We start from the raw sequence: 22,394 nt of genomic DNA on the forward strand, positions 1-22,394 counted from the left end.
CCTTTTATTGTCAGCGGCAATCGAGAGGCGCAATCATTGCAGAGCAGCGAAATGAGAGCAATAAAAATCTTCGCACGTAAAATCAGCAGCAGGTGAAATTATTCGTTCAACATAATACCGGCCTAGAGTTTTTAAATTCAATACAATTTATTTTACAGATCCCTGGTAAAAAAAAATATAAAAATTTCCTCTACTTATTTACGAAAAATTTAATAGACGAATAAAAAAAGTCATTTTGATTAATGCTCCAAACTTTATTCTAAAAATTTATATTAAATTTGTGACAATTTTCATTGCAATTCAATATATTTAAAACTCATACTTTTTTACACATTTATAATATTTTTTTACCCTTTATATATTTGTAATATTTTCTTAAAAATATATAATCTTTTATCCAATAATTACTAAAAGTTTTATAATAAACTTTAATTTATTATTCTTATTTATTTTCGATCCATTCCCCCATAAATAGAGAACTCTTTTTAGCAGAATTTCATTTCTGGAATACTTGTTCCCTTTGCTATTATAAAAATTTATAAAAGAATATTACTCATTCTAACTAATCATGAAGTAAACAATCAGATTTTGAGTCCCGCAAACGTCAAGAAGGGTCACAAAGTGAAGCTCCACTTCTTCTTCTTCTCGTGCACTTAAAAGATAATTCTTCCCCCGACTTGTTTTGGCGAAATTCTTGTTTTGATTGCGCGCCTCCCTAACACTCCATATATACCGCTGCTCTTCGTTCTGATTTCCGCGTGTTGTAAATCGGGCGGTCCCCGTCGAGTGCAGCCGAGTCGTGCCTCTCCTTCGGATTTCGCCTTATTTCCCTCTTGGCAGCTTATCTTTGATTATTACAACGGCACGCCGTATCTAAATGAGAACGAGTGAGAGAGAAAACGACGACGGTTCTGAATCAAGACTCTCGAGAGAAGAAGAAGCTTACGGCAATAATTATGACGCAGATTAAAGGGGGCGATTCCGTTTCATGGAAATAAAAAAATTAGAAATGAATCTCAATATAAATTAAGTACTTTTTTTAATAAATACTAATTTATAATAAATGAAAGTAGGACTTCAATCAGAAAATAAAAGATTAAACAAATAATGTAAAAGTGAAAAATTCAACCAGAATAATTTTTTTTAAATTGCAATATTTTTGACGTTCCTTTTTATAATTTTTAGCTACTGTAACTTTTACCAGTTTCTTTAATAATGCAATGAAGAAAAAGAAATTCCTGGGTTACTTGTAAATAACGTTGAAAAAAATAAATAAAGGGGTGTAAAAACTATTTTTTTTTTTTACCAATTTATTAATTCAATCTAATTTTTGTTTTCAAGGTTTATCTGTGCAGGCAATTGTAAAAACCTTTGTTTTTTTATTTCTCCTTTGAATTTTGGTGTTTGATATAGGAAATGAGGAGTGCAAACAATCAGTTCCGGCACGAAGCTCTCTCTCGATGTAAATGTTTTATATATTTTTTTTACATAAAGTGTGTCTGTGCATTTTTATTATTGGCAGCTGTTCGAGATAACAACCGATGGCGTGCATTTGAATGTGTCATTCATTGCTCGCACAAAAGCAGGGGCATGACTTCAGGTGCATATTTGATCGGCGCATCAAAAATTCACGCCGATCGCGTTTTCAAAAAAGACAGACGAGCATTGTTGCGCGGCGCCTATTGTTTTTACTCTATATTTTCTTCCTCTTTTTTTATATTATTCGTGTCGCTTTTATACGTCAACAGGTGCATGCGAAATAAAAATCCGAGAGGGAGGCATAAAGAGAGTTTTTATTATATTTCCACCCTTTTAAATTATGCACGTGTGTGTGTGTTTGTGCAGGGGAGAGAGAAACGAGCTGCATTAATATTGCACGCCGGCCAAATTGTTTCATCCTCGGGAGAAAATTGTATCAAAAGTATGCGCGCCATGTGAGGATGTGTCGCATTATATGGGTCTTGACAGGCCCGGCTGTTGATTTAACGCAATTTGCGTCAAAAATTGAATTTTCCCCTTGACGACGTAAATATTTGCCCAGGTAATTTCCACAAATTCGCGGTAATGGGATTGGATTTTGACACCGTGAGAGGCGACGAGTGGCGTGTGTGACATGATAAGAGAGATGCACCATCATCCGACCGCAAGTTTTCCAAACTGTCTTCAATCTTACTTTGCAGGTTCGGCCAATTGCAACGAAAGCTCTCAAATTGAAACACACCCTCAGGAAAAACTTGCAAACAAATTTACAAAAGTAGACAGGAATTTTATTTGGAAATATATTAAAAAAGTTTAAATGAAATTCATTATTGTGCAATAAAACTTCATATTCTAGCACTTGAATATTTAAATTTAGATCTTGGTGTAAATTTAATTCTAATTAATTATATGTATAAGCAATTGAATCTATATTGTTCTTTTAAGGCTGCTAAATGCACATTATTTCTTGTGAATGTTAAATTCTATCGAATTTTTATCAATCAATTTAACTGAAATTATTTCATATAAAAATCTTATATAAATCATTTAGAACTAATTGCACAATCGGTTAAAATTTTATAACTTCTCTGATTTGAACTTACTTACTTGTGAATTTCCAAGGCACAATTTTAATTTATTGAATAAATCTAATTTAAGATTATTGTCTTTACCACGAGTTATGTTAATAAAAATTTTTCTTTTCATTCGTATTCAGTTATGAAAATTTGAAGCATTAATAACAAATGAAACTTTTTTATTTACAAAAATTGTGAGATAAAGGTGCATCGTTCCGCAGAATACACTACTTTCCGTGTGTGTTATTTGGTCTCAAAAGTGTAGTTTCGTCCGCAGTTTTCCGAGTAATTGCGTGTCAGAAGGTGCTCTCCACTGTAATAGCTTGAGCTTATTTCCTCAAATGCAGTGCAAACACACAAATAAATGCCACTTGAGTAAAGAGTCGTCGTGCATTCGGACAATAATTATCATCCACACGTCAGCAAGTAAACAAACAAGGCACGAATAATTACAGGTTGCGCTGATAATTTTTCGCGAAAAACAAACTTTTCTCATATCTATAATTAATTCTATTAAGTAAGAGCGAAGAGCGTGGGTCGTCGATAATAAATTGTATTTGATGTTTGCCGTCAGCAAGGCCGTGTTTTGTGTTGAGCATGTTATTTCCCAAATGGGGAAACATGTGTATGCACACAAAGTTAAACAAACTGCTATACAACTTTCCAAAAAGTTTGTGTGTTTGTGTCTCTCTCTTCAGCGCCTCCGAATGGAAATAATGCACGTCTTATTATACGGCCTGACAATCAATATATACGAAAGAGCAACACACGGCGGCTCCATGAAATTTATGTCTCTAGAAATGTGCAGCATATTGGCCCGAATTGCTCCCAGCCTGTGCACCGAGTTCATCGCAATTGACTGCTGCATAACACACGGATGGGTTTATAAGCGCGTTTGCTCGGATGCGTATATATGACGAGAGCGGCAAAGTGGCAATTAGCCTACGAAACAGATTCCAGCAACTTACCTTAATTGTTGACGATCAACTTCCTGCCAGACCTGAAGCAAACAAACAAAACAAGCATAAGTTAAGCAATTTGTAATACACGTCAAGATGATTGTAATTTCAATGATCGAGTTAATTGATAAATTCATTAAATTCAATGAACAAACTTTTGGCTTTAGAGTTTAATGTGATTCTTAATTTTTAGTGTAACAAATTTGCTGCGGATTATTTTCAAACATATAGGAACAAATTTGATTGATAAACAGAAAAAATTTCTTTTTGCTATTCATAATTCATATATTATGTTAAGAAATAATTGCTTTCATAGAAGAAATTTGCTTTCAGCTACATTTTTTCAGTTTTTTATATGATACCAACAGAAATAAACTTTTTAAATCTTGATGGGAATTTCGCATAATTTATTAATTTCAATCAATAATCATATTTTAAATTGGCGATTTTTGTAAATGTGTGATTTTAGGTGAAATTCGTACTATATAAAAAGTGGGTGTTAAAAAGGTAAATTTAAAAAACAATTTGTTAAGATCACATTTAAAAGAAGTCTTTAACAGTTTTTTGATAAAATGAAATATTTCATATAAAAAACCTTATCTGAAAAAGTTTCACTCAGAAACATCAAAGATTAATTTAATAATTCAAATCTCGTAGCTTTTTATTGTATTTATATCGGGCTGTTGCTTAAACAATATTTTAGCAAATTTAACGTCAGGGAAAATACAGAAATTACATTTTCTCATCTCTTTCATTCTCGTTTCTGTTGCAACAATCTCGCGGAGACTGCACTTCCTGACCGACGCGAAATAATTATCTCCGTCTCCCGCCGAGCTTGGATGTAAATAAATAAGAAGAAACTTTGGCGAGGAAGAAGAAGTAGGAGAAGAAAACGTGAGGAAATAGAGGAACTGCAAGCGGCGCCTGCCACATAATTGTGACGGACAGGAGGAGGAGGGTGCCAGAAGGAAAAGCAGCTAGGGAAACTTCTTACTATACACCAGCCAGCTATATAGTGTCGTGACAGTTTGGTTAAAAACGGAGGAAAGAAAATAATGATAAACAGCAGCAGCAGTAGCGAGACTGGAATAATGCATTAGCGGATGGATCGGAGAGAGAGAGAGGAAATATAATTCTCTCTCTCGGAGAAAGGGTTGTGCTCCGCTGCCTCTGCAGCTCGACGCTGATGAATATTTAAAAACGATAAAATAAACCATATCCGTGCATTTGAAAGGTCTGAAATGGATTTCTTGTATATGTAACGGCGTTCGCGCGCTTGATGAAAAGCCCCCGGGGCGAAATGCATTGTTTCGGCGCGAGTAGAAATTCATGTTCGCGCCGCTAACCTAAAACTTGCAAGACGCCAACTGGACTTATTTACCAAAACTCGCAAAAATGAGAATTAATATTTATATAGACATTTTTATTTACTTATTAAAAAATATTAATTACTAATGCAGATTTTTAGCATTATTTCCGATCCTTAAAATATTTTTTCACTTTTTTATTAATTTTATTACGTCAATTGACATAATTTATAATACAAACACATTTTACAAAACCATTCAGAAAACCTTTTTCTGGTGCTCAATAATATCCTTAGTCGGCAAAATTCAAGTGAATCTTGCAATTTTAAATTTAATCATATAAAAATTAAATTTAATACTTTATTTATGACATCAACTTCAATTTTTTTTTATCTTATATAATTTAAAATAGTGAATGAATTAAACATTCAATTTGCATTTTTTATTTTGTAGCGTCTGGAATAGCAAAGGATTAGCTAATATTTTGCTAAGCTTTGATAATTTTTTTATCAGACACCAAAATTTATTGTTTTCTTATTTTCTTGGTAAGTCAATAAAGTGCAGTTGGAAATCTATAATTTTATGAATTTACAGCTTTTGAAAAAATTCCAAAAGAATAATGATTACAATTTTATTCCTTACAGTCTAAGTAAGTCTGCCACTGAATTATATAGGAATATTTGCGAACTTTCCTTCCCTTTCTGAAATTGGATTTCATTTGCAACGGACTGGCGACGGAAATTCAAAACCGCGAGAGGCACAATCAGAAGCCGCGCTGAGTACATATAAATTTCGCGACGCGGCACTAAATTACACTCACTTGGGCGTTATCAGGTAGGTGTGTGCGTATGACTGTGTCGGCCGGGGGCGATTTATTAATAGAGGAAGATTCTCAATTTCTGGGGCGCGCCGACGAGAGAGCGGAGGCTGCTGTCAGGACGCGCTGTTGCGATAATCATTGTGTAACGAGACGCGATATCGCCGCACGCCGAGAGGGAGTTTCTGCCTCTCTTTGTCCCCCGCTTTATTTCGTTCACGTGTTTTTGCGACAGGTGCAATTATCGCCGCTAATTTGATTGTGGTCGGGACGACCAAGTGAGCGGCGCTGTCGCCGAGTTTGTTTTCCCAGCTGCAGTTACAGGAGACAAGAGTGATTTACTGGTTTGTGCCTTCAAATGCAGGAAAAGGAATTTTATTGTCCATGTTTAGGAAACTAGTACTTTAGAATCAAGGTTAAAATTGCTTAAAAATACTTCTAAAAAAAATAAAAAAATAAATTTTAGTTAGATTTTACGTAATTGTTTTACTTAAAATTTATTTACTCTCCCATTCAAAAACATTGAAAATAACCCAAAATCTGACATCAAATCAACAATTAATACATGAAAATGGAAATTATCTGCATCAAAATCTAAAAGTAGACAAAATTTAGTTTGTTTTGGGATTTTTAATTAAGAAAAAAATATAATTTAAAACATTTTCTAGCATTTACAATCCTAACATTGTACTTTAATTTTTGTATGTTCTTAAATTTTAACTAATTGTTAAAACCAACTAGAAAATTGATTTATATGTTTGTATTATTGGATATTTCTCGCAGGTTTAAAACGTGCGTGCAGAGAATGGAGAACAAATATAATTAAAGAAATTTAAAACGAAATTTGTCAAACTAGAATTTTGAAAAATTTCTTGGTGCATAGATCTGGGCTGTCTTTGAATTTTTTACCATTGTTAAATTTGAATACTTAGAATTATCCACGATTTTAATTACGACTTAAAACAGATAATCAAATTAATTCAATTGAATATCAAATATGCATGAATTTTTTATTAAAATTCTTGATAAAACACAATTTGCTCCAGATATCCCTTTTTTCCAACAGTTATTGTGCTTGATAAATATCCAAATCATCGTAGTTTAAATCGGAAAAATGAAACAATAACACGTTCGTCTTCAGGGGGTTGGAAGTCCGTCCAATTTGCAGACACCCCCGCCTATAATCCTCGGCGGCTCCTTCCTCTCCTAATCAATTACGGAGGCAAATTCGAGCTGCGGGGGGAAGTGGCAAATAATTAAAGGGGTTGCCATAGAGAGGCGCTACGCGTGGTTTTTTACTGACCGTGCAGTCATTAGATTGTGAGTCAGCAGCATTTCGCCAGAGCACATCGGCAGAGATAAATTGGAGAGCAAACTGCGCGGCCTCTAATGAGATACATTAGGCTGCACACCGCTGGCTAGAAAATCAAGCGAAAGGGTTGCCTTTTGACGAGAGAGCGAGAGCGGCCGGCCAGAGAATCTCCTTCTCGATTTTCCTCCTCGGGAAGCAGCAGTGGCGGACTCGGAAATGCAGCAAGTCTCAAATGGGATCTATCAAAGCAGTCAAAGGGAATCGAGCAAAATCATATCAGAGAGTCGAGGATGTTAAGTCAAATATTCAAAGTTAACTGGGCCTTTGAACATAATGGAAATTAATATACAAAACCAGAATTCTCCAATAAATAACTTACATATTATTTTAAACAAAGTATCAAAATATTTAAGGATAAATTGTAATTAAATTTTATACTTATATATTTTAAATCTTTATTTTTAATTTTTTAATTAATTTTAAAATTAAATATTTAATTTTGTGGTTTTTACTAATTAATTAGATCATAATGCTTGATAACATGAGCATTTTTTTCCCTTATAGTTGTTGTTAATTAATAACAAATTTTCATGCACGTAGTATTATAGATATGAATCTAAATGAAATTATTACTTTATCGTTTTGCCAGGACCTTGCCTAGTATATGTTTTATAATTAAATTTTGAATTTCCGTAAATATTAACTAATAATTCAATTATTAATTTATAATAATATTCCTAAATAATGATTTCCACAATTTTATTAAGTTTCTCTTAAAACTTCTTGCAACTCCATCTCAAATTTTTGCTTCCTCATCCCGAGAACTGGCGTCGGAATTATTTCGGTGAATAAGTAATGCCCCTGGTTGCTTTCGGTCCACCTTGAGTTCTCAAGCGTATGCATATTGGAAGAGGGAGGAGGGTGCGCGCGTGTGTGGGAGATGACGGACTAGTCGAGAGTGAGGAGTAAAGAGAAAGGAAGGGTTTGCAGCGCATGAAGTAATTAAACACTCCTTCGGCTCCTCCGGCAACCCTTATTACGGCATCCCCGGCCGGCTTTTTCCTCCTTATATACCAACTATGCAAATAATAAGCCGTGTTTGCTCAGCAATAAGAGGCAAAAATCATCCCGCTTCTCTGCCAGCACACACGCTGTACTTTTCTGTACATATATTAAGCGCGAGGAATGCGAAGAAGTTGGAAATTTATTTAATGAAATCTCCGCCCTCTCGAGACAAAATTAGTTTCCGAAAAGTTTTAGCCCAAAATCCTTTAATTAAACGGAAGAAAGTGGCGCCGGATTTGCGAAATTCTGATGGAAAAATTCGATTTATTTGGCGAACTTCAAACGGCGTGTCTTTCTCTTCCTCTCTGAATTCAGCAGCCCGAAATTCGGTTTTGCAGGTCTGGGGCGGCATTAAAACGCGAGAGAGCTTTCGGAGGACGGCGGACCGACGAGGGCGCACACACACGAGGTTTAAACACATCAAAGCCGTGAACCGCATCTCTGCGGTTGAACAACTGAACTTGGAATAGAATGAACCGAGCGGCGGCTGGAGAGCAGCCAGTGTGTATCAGAAGTAAGAGAAGAAGATGATGAAGGAAGGGTAGGCGGGTGGGTGAGCGCCGAGAGCCTCGCTGGGGCTGCTGCAACTGCTGGTGGGTGGATTTGGAGGGATCCACCAGGACCTCCTTGCGACCAAAGGCCACATTTTAAATTATTGATTTTCAATTTCAATTCATGTAAGCTTGGTGGGGACAAAACTTGTATCACATGTTATTTTAGTAAATAGTCAAGATAAAGTCATTTGAACGATTTTTTTACAGGTCAGTTTTTTCATAGAATTATTTGAGTGTGATCAATTTAACTTTCAATTTGATATTTTTTCTATAAATATTTTGAATGAAAATCACCCGAGAATCTAATAAATATTACTTCCTTGAAAAAGTCAATCAGAATCTTAATTTGCAATAATTCATTGCCACAAGAAGGTTTTGAGCAAATTAACAAAATAAAAGACTAAATCAGTTTACTTATATTTTAACAAACAGACTTAACAGACACTAACATATAATAATATTTACTTTAAAATTATTATATTTTTAGATAATTTCATTTTAAAATTTTTATAAATAATTATAAGTTGAAATTCAATATTTTTTTTTTAATAATTTGCAACAAATAATTGGCTGGTAAAAATGTAACTTTCAAAATGTGCGAGATTTTATTAATTTTAAGTCTTAACTTGCGCTTAGAGCTCATCAATAATTTCTTATACAATAAATCCACTGGCATTCTTGGGATTGTAATTGTGTATTTGTCTCTAAGAAAAATAATGCAAAATGTGTGATTCAAGGCTAACCACATTAATTGATTTATTTAATGAAACTGCATAAAAAACTATAGAAACAAATTAAACTTAATGGTCTACACTATTGTAAATAAAAAAATTCAAGTATAGGTTGCGCTAAAAATTTGGTGTAGAATATACAAAATTGATTGTCTCCGAATTTCTCTAAGTTTTCACTACAAGGATAAAAAATTATGTAAATTTACAAAAAAAATTATTACATTATTATAGGTTGAGTGCTAAATATTTTAACCCATTTCTTCTGATAATTGAAAATTAACTACTTATTCACTATTGAAAATTTGCCTAATGTAGTTTCTTAACTTTTCCGGGCCTTAATAATTTCCGAAACCACTACGAGCGTCTCCTCGTCGGGTCCCGCAATTAGGCACCATATACTTTGCGCGGCCTCAAGAGGCCCCCGTCGGAGAGGGTCCCGGCCGCTGCTTGGGTATGGAAAGGGCTGATGGGGTTGATGTACATGTAAGCAAGCGCGCGGGTGAGTAACAACTGCGTGCTGCATCTTCCTTCTTTGCCTTTGGAGTTTAATTACTGCCAGACTTGGCCCGGCACACAGAGAGACCCTTTCATGTTTCGGCTAGCCGGCCATAAGAGAGTTTCGCTCGGTGAAAAGATCTTTAGCCATAGACTGATGAGCACGAGAGTCGGGTCTGGTGGTTTTGCCGTCTTTTATGCCCCGTCATAGATAATTAGGGACCTTTGATTAAGGTTAATGAAGGTGTGGCGAAAAATCGACTGAATACGTACGTGATTAGATCCAAGGAGACAAATTTCCCCCCAAAATAAAGAAGTTTCTGATATAATTTTTTTTCCTTAAGTCACTCAAAAATTCACTGAATTTTTATGAATCGATTCATTCTGATTTAAAATTACTTATTTGCAAAAAAAAAAAACAGTTTTTAATTACAGAAATGACTTCATATTTTTTAATAGATTTTGGACTTTTATTAAATTTCAAAAATTTTTAACCAGCAATATTGATAATTATTGGACAAAGTTCGTGGAAATTTCTTAAAAATATTCATGTCACACAAAAGTAAAATTAACATTATCCTAATTTTAATATTTCTTCTTTACATAATCAGTGAAAATGAATCTAAAAAAAAATAAAAACATTTTGCTTGGTAATAATTTTTACTTCGGACTCTTTCACCTAAAATTTTGAGCCCAGAAAGGCGCTACTATACATTTTCACCAATAAGTATCAGTAAACGGCAAAAAGGCAATTTTCCAAATTAGCCGGGAAAAATCGTGTAGCTTGTTGACGGACGAGACGAAAAATCATCCCCCACAGGTTTCGCCGACACGCACCCCGGGCGTAAGGGAGGAGGGAGCGAACGAATATTAGCAGCCGTTTTCCCTAACAATGTTTGCGGCGGGCGGATGAAATTACCGACACATGCTCCTCGCAAGACACAAAAAAGATTAAAAATTTTTCGGGTTGGCGAAAAATGCGGAAAAAATTCAGTCTACCTGCGGACGGCAAAGAAATTAATTCAAAAAATATTTATTTAAAAATTTTTCCTTTGATGTTTCATTTTGCTGCGAATTCCCGGCACCGAGACGAGCAAACTTTTTTCTCATCATCCACCTTGCTCGGAAAACATTCCACCCCTTTTAATAATGGTAATTACTTTTGATATTAAAAACTGCTCTCGTTCTGTCAGAAGAGAAAGGGAAAAGAATGTGCGTTTTTTGAGCGACCAGTGAAATTTTGAAATAAATTTAATGGTAGAGAAAATTTCGAGATTTATTTATATAAAATTCAGTCTCTGGAGAGCAGAACGGAACCAGATGTGCCCTTCGGATCGGCTGCTGCCTTTGTTTGTGAAATTTTAATTGAGGGGTGTGCCGCCGAATTACGTGAATGACAGACACACGCTGGTTGGGGTGTTGACTTAAGAAGCAGAAGCGTCGGCGGAGAGTGCTTGTTAGTTTTAGCCGACGAGACTTGCTTAAAATCTTGGTAAGTGGAAAACTCTTAAAAGATTATTGGAAAGGATTAAGGTGGCGCCGGATGGAGGTTTAAAATTGAAAACGGACTGCCAGCCAATTAATAATCTCTGCTCTCCAGCAGTGGCGGATGGATCTCGAAAAGTATTCGGAGAAGAAATTCTCTCGGAAATGAGAGGAAAGCAGCTCTGACGAGAGGAGGGTGTTGGAGAGAAAAGATCTGCTGGGTTTTTCGTTTTGTTGAAGACACTTCTTAGGAATCAGAATGGATCTGAATATACATTTGTATTAATTCAATAAAAGCGATTTTAAATTCTGTTGAAAATAACTTCATTTCAAGAAAGAAGGCCAAGTAAAACTATTTTTCTTATTTGAATAATAAAAGAAAATACTTTTAACAAAATAAATTAAATTGTCTTGTAATTGAATATTTATTGACAAAGGGAATCAGGAGAAGAATAAAATCATCAAAAAAGAAAACTTGAGATTGATTTTGACGGTCTATTTCAGAAAAAAATGAGCTTTTATTTAAAATTCAATAATTCAATGGTTCAGTCAAATTACACTACAATCACTACATTGTCATGCTAAATAAATTCAATAGCTATTGGTAATCTCATTTTCTTTGACATTGTAACAGTTACATTATTAATTCAAAATGAAAAACTTTAAATGTAAAAAAAATCACTTTTATCTTTTAAATAGAGAAAATAAATCAATGCGAAAAATATTTTTTCTAAACGTTAATGATTTAATGTTTTTTCAACCGTAAATTAAAGAATTAAATAACCATATTTATATAAATATGAATTATATTGCAATTTAATAATATATAACAGAAAAAAGTTAACTCTATGTAAATAGAATTTGATTCAAAGTTAGCTTTAGGGGTGAGAAACGCACCGGGGTTGAACAATTCCTACCTTGCTATTCGAGAAGTCGATCAGCTGTGACGACGGCGGCAAGAGACAGACGGCTAGTTCGCGAATGACTCCGAAATGTGTGCGGCGGGCCAAGGCAAGGAGCCGAGAGTAATTGCGTCCGTAAAAGCGCCTTAATGGCCGCTAAATGCCACGCAAATGCAAGTGCGGCCGCAACTCGGCGAAGACGAAGAAGCAAGTCGACAGCATGCCTTCAGAAAACTAGCATAGTAGTTATATTAGAGGGCAGCCACGAGGGGTATTGCGGGGTGGGTAACAACATGCTAGCTGCTCGCCTATGTGCAGCGGCAGGGGCAGGGAGAGAGAGAAAAGAGGGTGGAGTAGTAGTGACAAGAGAGGGTAAATTGCGCTTCGCAGAGGTGGGAGATTTCGGGAAAAATTATCTCCCACGTCTTCGAGGAAGTTTCCAATTCAAATATGAAATTGTACTTTCCGCGTCGGGCGATTTTTCCGCCTTTTGTCCAGCGTTGGATATTGGACAAATTAATATTTATGTTGGCAAGTCAATAGAAACAAATGTCTGAGTGGTAATTACTTAGACCGCCAGGAAATAAACTATAGCTTAATTCAATAGTTGTAAAGGAAAAGGAAAATGAATTAGTCTAGATACTTTTTTTACGAAAACCTTATCAAAAGTCATTCCAGTTACATTTTTTTCTTCAATTTAAGGTTTAAACACCAGAACTACGTAGTTCCGAATTGTTAAATATTCACAATTAATCAATGGTTAACATTATATTGAATAGCTCGGCACACATTTTACTGAAACTACAAAATCTTTTGATAATTGCAAATTCCAACTGCAATATACCGTAAAAATATGAATAATTTTGTTAAATATTACAAAATTGAGCTTTAAAATGAAACATATAACAGTAAAAATGGCTTCAATTGCAAAATATTGATTTTAAATAGCCGAGTGAATAAGAAAATTGTCCGCCAAAGGATCTTATATGAATGAAAGCACTCGGATGCAGGGTTGTTCAAAAGTTTGTGTATGTCTTTCATTGCGGCGCGTGTCTTTTGTTGCGCACGGCAAAACAAAACGAGAGTTCTCCCACGTATATCCATCCACTCGGGCCTAGCAAGTGGGTGCCCATTGAAAACTTTGCAAACACACACGAGAAAGCGGACAAAAATTCTCTCTCTCGGCGGTAATTGTCGGCAGCAGAGAGAGAAAATAATAATAATATTTTCCCGGCGCTATCGTGTGTGCACACGGGCTTTTGGCGCAGAATAAAAAAAAAAGGAGAACGCCAAGTGCTCCTCGCGAATATATTCTCAAGAGGCCGCATAACTTACACATATATATTTTGCACGGGAAAATAATAATCGAGAGAGTGCTCAGGGTGGAAATTTATATATAAACGTGAGCATGAGAGAGCTGTGTGTGCGGCAACCCTCTCCTTTCTTTTCGACCCTGCCATAGCAGCTCGGCGGCGGCTTCTCGCGCTCGGCGCTCACTTTTTCCGTGCACTTTTTTTCGTGTGTGTTTGTTGGGAAAAGTTGGTTGGGAAAAACTTTTCCATTGGGTAAGAGCCTCGGCTCTCGACATGCTTCCATTGGACGGGGGTGGCGCATGCGTTGCCTTACGGTGCCAACCCTTTGGGTCCACTCTGCAATAAAACGAGACCGGCGGGTTGTTGCTCGCCCGCTCCAGCCGCGCCTCGCTTTCTTGCTCGCGACAGAGCCCCCCGTTTTCTTCGTCGCGCCCCCCAAACCCAACTTTCGGCCAGACGCAGGCCGATTGTCTGCACCAGTTTTCGTACTTTCTTTATTTCTTTCTTTCAGGACTTGTTCCATTCTCGCGCGAAAGCGAGTTTCCAAAGTTTCTTTGCAACTTTCGAGTTGGCGCCCGCCGCCGCCGCCGCTTAATTCATTACACAAAACTAACTTGGCCACTTGGAAGTCGAAAAGTTTTTTTAAAACTCTCTCGAGCGTCGGCCAAGTTTGACCCAGAGACCGCAGAAAAGCCGCGAACGGCCTTGAACGGGTGCATTAATCTTCATTGTCTGAACGCAAAACGAGATGGTGAGAATTTGATGGGCAAAATTAAGTTGGTTTCCTCCAAACCAAGGCAATGAAAAATGGAAATAGTTGATCTAAATTTTTAAATGTTATTTCATATGTGAAAGTTTACCTTTTAAAATGCAAATCTCTTAACTACTCCTAAAAATTTCAACTTAAACCTTGTGAAAATTAATAATAAAAACAATATATTCGGTAAAAAGGAGAAACCAATTTTTTTTGTAATTAATATGTGAATTTCTAGTAAAGTTGATTTTTTCACAAGTTTCTCTGATTTATAACTTGACTACTCATTCTCACAAATATTACATGAGTCAATATTTTAAAAAATTTGGCACATCAAAGCAGAAAATCAATTAATATTAGTGCAAACAGACAAAATGAATGTTTATGCAAATAGTGTTATTCTGAACCAGATTAAATTTGTAACAGAACAAAATAAAAAATAAAAAATAAAACATTGATTTCAGTATACCAAATATGAAAATTTAAAAATTACTCGTTTAGAAAAGAGGACATTCAAGGCTTTATGAACCAGGTCGTTCTCCTTACTGAGAAAGAAGCATCAATTTTTCAAATTTTTTGAAATATTAGTGGCTATATTCGGCCACTAGCAAATATCTCATGAGCTTCCTGAAAAATTCAAATTGTTCAATATTTCATTGTTGAAATAAATTAAAATTTCTTATTAAAAATTTTGGTAAACAGTGATTTTATCTTGGATTTAGAAATTTTTCAATTGTTCAATGAGCAGAAAAAATTTTTAAGAGGCAAACTAAAAATATTTCCCACTTAAATTGAGAGGTAAGAAAAAAGGTTGATTTCATGAAAGTCGAGTTTGAATTTTTCATAATTTTATTTTCTCCCAAATTGAAGTCTATCTAGGGGATTATTTTAATGTTATCCTCAAAATAGGTTCTTGTCAAGATGAGCAACAGACAAAAGTCAACTTTTGGAACAACGGCGAATCGTCGTTGCCCTTTAAAAACTCCACTTTGACCCAGTCTCGATATAGTGAAAACTTTTCATTGCGAAAATTTTAAACTCTCATCAAACAGGGCCGCCGCCGCCGCCACCGCCCCTTGCATACATAAAAACTTCACTTTCTCCACTATTTAAAAAGTTTATTACGGCCTGACCTCAAGACAGGCGGGTGGGGGTGAAAAAGTTTCTTTCTGTCTCACTTGGCTTTCTTTCCAGAACTCATTTTTCGCCAAGTTCAATGACTTGCGCCGATCAAAAGGATTAACACAGACAAACTCTTGCCAACATCAGCTGATGCAACTTTTTTGACCCGGGGAATTCCGCGAGAGGCAACAAACTTCTCGCTCATTTGCATAAAGTTTTACTTAAGTTTAAGCACTTAATAACGCGTACATGTCAGAGGTGTGAGTAAAATTTCATTCATCCCAGGTCGAGTCAATGAGTTTCTGCCACGCGCGCGTCGAACTGCTGTGTTTGCTCACACATGCACGCGCAGCACCCCCGCCTTCAAACTATAAATGTACAAACGCAGGTGTATGTACTGAGTATATGTCACTGAGAGCAAAATGGAGGCGTTTAATTAACATTGAATACAAGGCCAGAGATTCATCAAATAACAGAGTTCGACCTGTTTTATTAGTTTATTTTTGTTGTATTGGAGCATTATGACTACAGCCAGGCATGGAATTTGACTAAATATATTAATTTTTTTTTATAAAATTATATTTAATTTTCCAGAACATTTATTTAAGCGGATTAAGAACATCAATACTATTAAGGAAATACTTTTTGAAGGAGAAACATACTGGAAATATGCTTCATTTTAGAGTTTTCTGTTTCGCGTATAAAATGATGAAGGAAATCAATGGTATAATTTTGAAAGTGCAGTTGTTTAAATAATTTCATAAAGAGCTGATATTTGATTAAAAAATTTATTTTATACTCAAATGTATGCGATGTCCAGTCAATCTCATTTTGAAATAATTTCCCACGGTTAGGCCAATAAAGAAAGACTCCTTAGAATTTAATCATTTACAATACTTTGACATGAAGTTTTACAAATATTTTTTTTTTACATTCAAAATGACCACAGATGTTTTAATATCAATTGTAAGTCTAAAAGTAAAGAGTTCAACAAAGTTTTTGAATTATTAAATAATTATTGATTATTCAAAAGAAATTCTTAAGTTTAAAATAAAATGAATTATAAATTATAAAAATTTCATTGTTCAAATTAATTAAAAAAATGTAATATATAATTATTTTCTAAAGCATTTAACTTTTACTACCAAATAGTGGAAATCAAGCAAACATCTGTAAAACACAAAATCTGATGGTTCTCTTCATTTCATTATTTTTTTTACACTTTCTCTTTCTGTAGAAGTAAAAACAATTTTACTTGCAAATTTTTCTCCATTTCCAAATCGGACACGATAATAATTTACGCTCGCATTCTTCGTTACCGCCAATGCTTCCTCCCTTTTCTCTTTCTCTGAGATATTTTTATTTTTAAATTTATGCATAAAAATTCATTTTCCCCGTCAGTTGGCGCCTCCCCAGCACGTTTTTATATACGACTCTCCTCTTTCCGAAGCCGCAGCCTCCCCCGTTTTTCTTTACACATCAATAATTTTGACGTCTATTAATTATGTATCGCTGGAGAGCTCTTCTTTTGCCTGCTTGGCTAATAATGCGATTATTATTTCTCCTGAAGCGAAATAAAAAGAAGAGAAGGGAGAAATAAAAAAAAATAATAATACCTGCCAGTGGCATCCGAGTTTCCATTATTTGTCCAAAGTCGCAGCAAAGATTGGAGAGAAGAAGTAGTTTTCTGTCGTTGGCAGGCGACGATATTTCAAATCCGTGTCCTTCTTAATGCAATTAAAAATTTCTAAGAGGATTTTTTCTCGAAGCGTGTTTGCAAAGGTGCTTAAAAAAGTGTCCCTGTTCTCCTCGACAACTAAATAAGGACTAAAAAATGAAAGCAGCGAGGGCGTGCGGACGGCTATTAAAATTCAAATGAGCCCCTTGGAGATGAAAAATTATCGCAAAAGGCGACGTCGCCCTTGTTGTGTTGTTCGTCGCAGAGACACTTATCGCCGCGGCACTTATTTATTTTGATGTCTTTTTTGCTCTCAGCCCGGCGACAAAGTTGAAAGGGCGGAGACCAGGTGCTTGTTTGGACTCGAGTGAGTTGTTTTTCTGATCGCAATTAAATTCGACAAAAAAGTTTAGCATTTTCTGTCAACTTTTTTTAATTAGCGTAGTTTACAACTGAAGAGTAAAAAAATTGTACATAAAAATACAAAGGTGAAACAAAATCAGTGCTGGAGACGAAAAATCACATAAAAAAATTAGTAATAAATCAAATCACTCACACGGCTCTCACTTCTTCCAAAAATTCTTCAGTTTCTGTACCCCATGTTTTTCGTCTCAATGAACAGGGAAGTTGATCCAAATTTCATCAAAACCGACCGCACTTCCCTCTGTGTCCAACTTCTACTAGAGCAGAGAGCAAACTAAAACCGTCTTCAATCATGGCTCTGTCCGTTTTTGGATGTTTGGAAGTATGAGAAAATTATGTAGACGGATGGCATGGCAACAGAGCCAAAAACCTGTTCTAAGTAGCGCAGAGATATATCACTCATAATATTTCTATTTATAAAACTGCTGTTTATAAATTTCCTTTTCTTTTTTGCAGAAATGTGATTCCACCGCTAACGAGATCAAAATAAAATTATTTAAAAGTTTCTCCTTGACATTCATTACATAAACACTTCCTATCAAAATGTGTTAAATATCTTGTGTCTCAAATCTCACAATCAGTATTTTAATAGTGCACTAATGTAAATGGAATGGATTTGATTATTTCAGTTTTTTTTTTAAATTTAAACACTTTCGTGTATCGCCAGTTGCAAAGAAGGCAAATTTCACCAGCACAAAATTAGCCCTGTTTGCTTGTGAAATGACCTGTGAAGAACGGAGAAGCAGTCTTCAAAAGCAGAGTGAAATTTTTTTTTCTTTAGCACAAACTCTAGAGCTGTTGCCAGATTATTGATCTAAAAAATCTAGAAAACTGATTTAAAAGCACAGTAATTAGACAATATCATAACAATCTTGGTATGATTTTATCAGGCGAACAAAGTAAAGGCAGAAAGTTCAGATGAAATGCTCAAAAAAAAAAGAAAAATAATAATAATAATTAGAGATGAACTTATCCAATTTCCACAGTTTAAGTTTAGCTTATGTATATCAGTTTTGGAAAACTTTCTTAACTGGTATTATAAATAATTTAATTATAAATTAATTAATTATTTTCTTCATCTCTTTTCCAATACCAATTTACTCAGTTTTAAGCGTTTTAAGAGTTAAAAAATCAAGTGATTTTCTTAATGAAACGGGGAATAAGGAAAATTATAATTATTCGCAGGAAAGAGAGGGCAAAAAAAATTATTTTCTTATATACTCCTGTCGGTTCTGAGTCAACTTATTTCCAATAGCATCATCATTTTAGCATCTGAAACGTGGCTCGCTTCTCGTCAAGAGATGAACTTTGATGGAAGCCAATCAGACTATATTCTCGACCCGTGCATACATACTTTTCCAGTTTTCCCTCGGAATGAAAACCGACCTCTCTCGGTGCACTGCTTAATTGCATATTATTATCCCTGGCTGCACTCTATACTTGGGCACTTGCAGTCGAGCAAACACTCGGGCGGATCGAGAAGGTTGATTCGGCGGGTAAAATGCACGCCCACATGCAGACGCCGCGGCGGTGCAATTATTATTAATATTCATCGCATCCATCTTTAATGGCCTGCAGAGTGCTTTGTTTGAGGTCAAACAATGATGCTCCTCGGCGTGCAAGACGAATAAGAGCTGACGCGAGAGAGAAGAACAAACTTAGCCCATAAATTAAAGCTAATTGCTTATTGTGAGCAGCGCACCGTCGGGTGCAGAGGCTGGACGCAAAAATTGCAGACACGTACATACCATACATCACAAGCCAAAAGGGTGCGGACTTGTGACGAATTAAATAAAACATCATTACAGGCCAAAAAGCAAGAATAAAAATATCAAATATTTTTTAATTAGCCAAGACATCTCAACAAAGAAAATATCATCGTTTCTATTGAAAATTAATAAATTAATGTGTGAAAAGTAACAAAGTAAGCCTCAATAATTGGATTTGGTAATGAAATTATTGAAAAACTTCAACATCCATGATTTTTTTATAAGATATAAAACTTGTAAGAATCATTTACAGCAATTTATAAAAATAAAAATAAAATAAGTTGGGCCTTGAGGCTGCTTAATTGTACATAAGAGTAAAAAATGCCATTGAAATCAATTCATTTAAATTTTCATTACACAATAAATTAATTATTTTAGTTTTATTTCAATGTTAACTTATTTTTAATTTAAGTCATTAATTTATTTTTTTAAATTTTTTTATTAATAAAATTCATATATAAATAGCACAAATTTTTTATTGAAGATTTAAATTAGTTTACTAAGCTTCTGCACATAAATTTTCTCTCTAATTTTGTAAAACGAAATAAAAAAATTTTTAATTCAAAATGGCTTCAATTTCAGAAGGCTAATTAATTAATCTTTTTTGAACTGTTAGTTTACTAGTATTGAAAATTGTCAAGAATTAAACAAGCAAGTTAATGAATTAGTAAAAATTATGTATCAATATAAAAATATTCTCAATTTTAATTCCTGCAAAGTACAAACCTCATTGATATTAAAAATATTTGCTTATTTCAACTTAATTGTTAGATTATTGCGGATTATTGTATAAAAGTTCATAAAAAAAGCAAAATCTAAAAGTTAAAATCCATTCAACAGAATCATCTCAAGAGATTCATAATGCGTTATTTTCCCTCTCTTCGGCAACACGCTATGACTGGTGGTGCGCGCCTCCTGTGCACAATCACACACACGCACTTCTCCTTCCAACCCTATCCTTCCGAGGGAGAGTCAGGAGGCCACCCCCTGCCCGTCCGCCCGTTCTCGTGCGGGTTGTAGCGAAAATGTAAAAATCGTCATTACCCGGCCGTGCATTGTTTTACAGCCGGCGGGCCCTCGGGGTGCGCTCGAAAAAGGGGGTGCAAAATTATAGCGCGGGGTCACAAAGGGGCTATTTCCTCTCCTTGCACCGCGCTGCTTTATTTAAGACGCTGCTGGGGGAGGAATAACTCAATAGATCAAACAAAACTTGGCCAGCGCCAAGGAAACGCATAATTCTTACGCAGTTATTCGAGGAATTCCTAGTTCGGCCCTTTGCCGAGCTTTAATTAATGCCCGGCACCGCCAGCCTGATATTGAATCAGAGGAAGGCCAGCCGATCACTATCTGCTCTGCAGGATGCACTCCATACCTATCTATTTTTCCGGTCGCCAAACGGAATGCGAGAATCCTTGGCGATTTATCCCAGGGGCTTGCTCAACTGGCCCCTACATTCATTCTAGTCAATTCTAGTTTTCCGAACCTGATTTATTGAGATATCAGTGATAATTACAATAATTCCTTTTATATAAAAATTATTTTTTTACGTTTTTTAAATTTACATGTAAGTGAAAAAAGTGGAATACAATAATAAAAAGAATGGCAATGACAATGGCATGATTTGACAAATTTCAAATAATTCAAAAATAAATTGAGATATCCACTTTCCATCGGTGGCCATTCTATCAGTGTTCGTGGCTTAATTTGATTTGATACTTAATTCTTCATATACGTACGTTAAATTAAATAAAATTAAATTAAAACACATAGCCTAACTTGCACAATTGTTAGCCACTGGCTAATTAGTAACTTTTTAATGCAATTATTTGCTTCATAATAGCATTTCCAAATTATGTGGTAGCAATTTTTTTTGCCATTATTCTATAACACGTAACTCTTATATTTTAATTAACATTGTTTCTTTGTCGTAAATTTTCAGGAGTCATAAAAATGTAGAGATAAATCCGTTTGATTAAAAGTAAGTAATGTGATTTTAGATTATTTTGACAATGTCTGAACTTTTTTAGATACACCTCACATTTATTTCACCTGATAGCATTTTCCAATGAATTTTTCTCATCATTTTTCTGCGCAATACGTTCAAACTTTGAATGTTGCAATTAAAAGCAATTGGTTGGCGCTTCTTGCATTCAGGTTCGCCGCAGCGTGCGAACGGGTTAACCCTCACGCCGCTTGATTATGGCCGGGTTTAATTTTAATTGAGTCGTAATTATTTTGAGGTGCGTCTGCGTTGTCTGGCTCACAATGGTGGCGCGCGCTCGTTAGCAGCTTGTTAGTATTTAATAAAGGACGCGAATAAAGCCGCCGAAAGTTTGCCGCTAACGGCGGTGCTCTCTGTGTTTGTGTTTTGTGCCGCACTCGGCGGGCGAACACGCGTATTCACACGGTCCCTTCTGCCGATGCCGTTTTGTGTACTGTGTGTTTGCGTATGTGATACATTATTGTGTTGCCGCCGACACAATGCCCCCCGCACACACACACAGCTCTGCATTTTCCTATGGTTTGTCGTTTCGCACCAGACGTGAATTATACATAATACGCACACATTCATCTCTCGCACTCGGCTTGGAAATTTGCGTAATAATTGGCTCTCCTCGTATTTGTTCTTTGGCAGAAAAAGCGCAGAAAATGTCGTGGTGTTGCTTTTATAATATCCACAGCATATCCCTAATGTATAGAATTCACTGTTAGTAAAAATCTAGCAGACAAATAAAAAAGCAGAATATTTTTTTTTAATTAACCAGTTTCAATTCTATAAGTTTTTTTCCAAAAATAGATGTTCTTTAAGCTGTGAATTAAAATATGTATACATAAACCTTTTAATTTCCTCATTATTAAAATGCTCACTAATATTGTCAATCATTTTAATTTTACTTTGAGAAAACAACTTTTTACTCTTTTGAAATTTTTTTATTTGCATTATTTTTAGCCTTTAGATTTAAAAAAAAATCACTTACCAAAATATTTACATTTTGAATTTATATACAATTTCATATTTTTCGTTGCAAGTCTTGTACTTTCGAGTTTCCTGATGGAAACGCAAATATATTTTCCGCCGTGCACCGCAGTGTCACGGGTTGCATACATCTGATTTAACATCCTCTAGAGTGCACGCAAATTGCAATCGCGGTC

General features: G+C 35.2%; 1 protein-coding gene across 8 annotated transcripts in view; it reads right to left on the reverse strand.

The window, feature by feature from the left end:
• Positions 1-22,394, reverse strand: part of LOC132193168 (uncharacterized) — a 125,587-nt gene that overhangs the window by 79,158 nt on the left and 24,035 nt on the right. For 7 of the 8 annotated variants that reach the window (XM_059613625.1, XM_059613626.1, XM_059613629.1 and 4 more), the window contains exon 3: positions 3,524-3,555. The gene's annotated coding sequence lies outside the window, so the exon portion shown is untranslated. Of the gene's footprint in view, positions 1-3,523; positions 3,556-12,197; positions 12,324-22,394 lie in introns of those variants that run through there. The other variant, XM_059613623.1, reaches the window with a different exon arrangement.

Source organism: Neocloeon triangulifer, unplaced genomic scaffold, assembly GCF_031216515.1.
Source record: "Neocloeon triangulifer isolate White Clay Creek 2 clone unplaced genomic scaffold, ASM3121651v1 ptg000003l, whole genome shotgun sequence".
NCBI classification, from domain to species: domain Eukaryota; kingdom Metazoa; phylum Arthropoda; class Insecta; order Ephemeroptera; family Baetidae; genus Neocloeon; species Neocloeon triangulifer.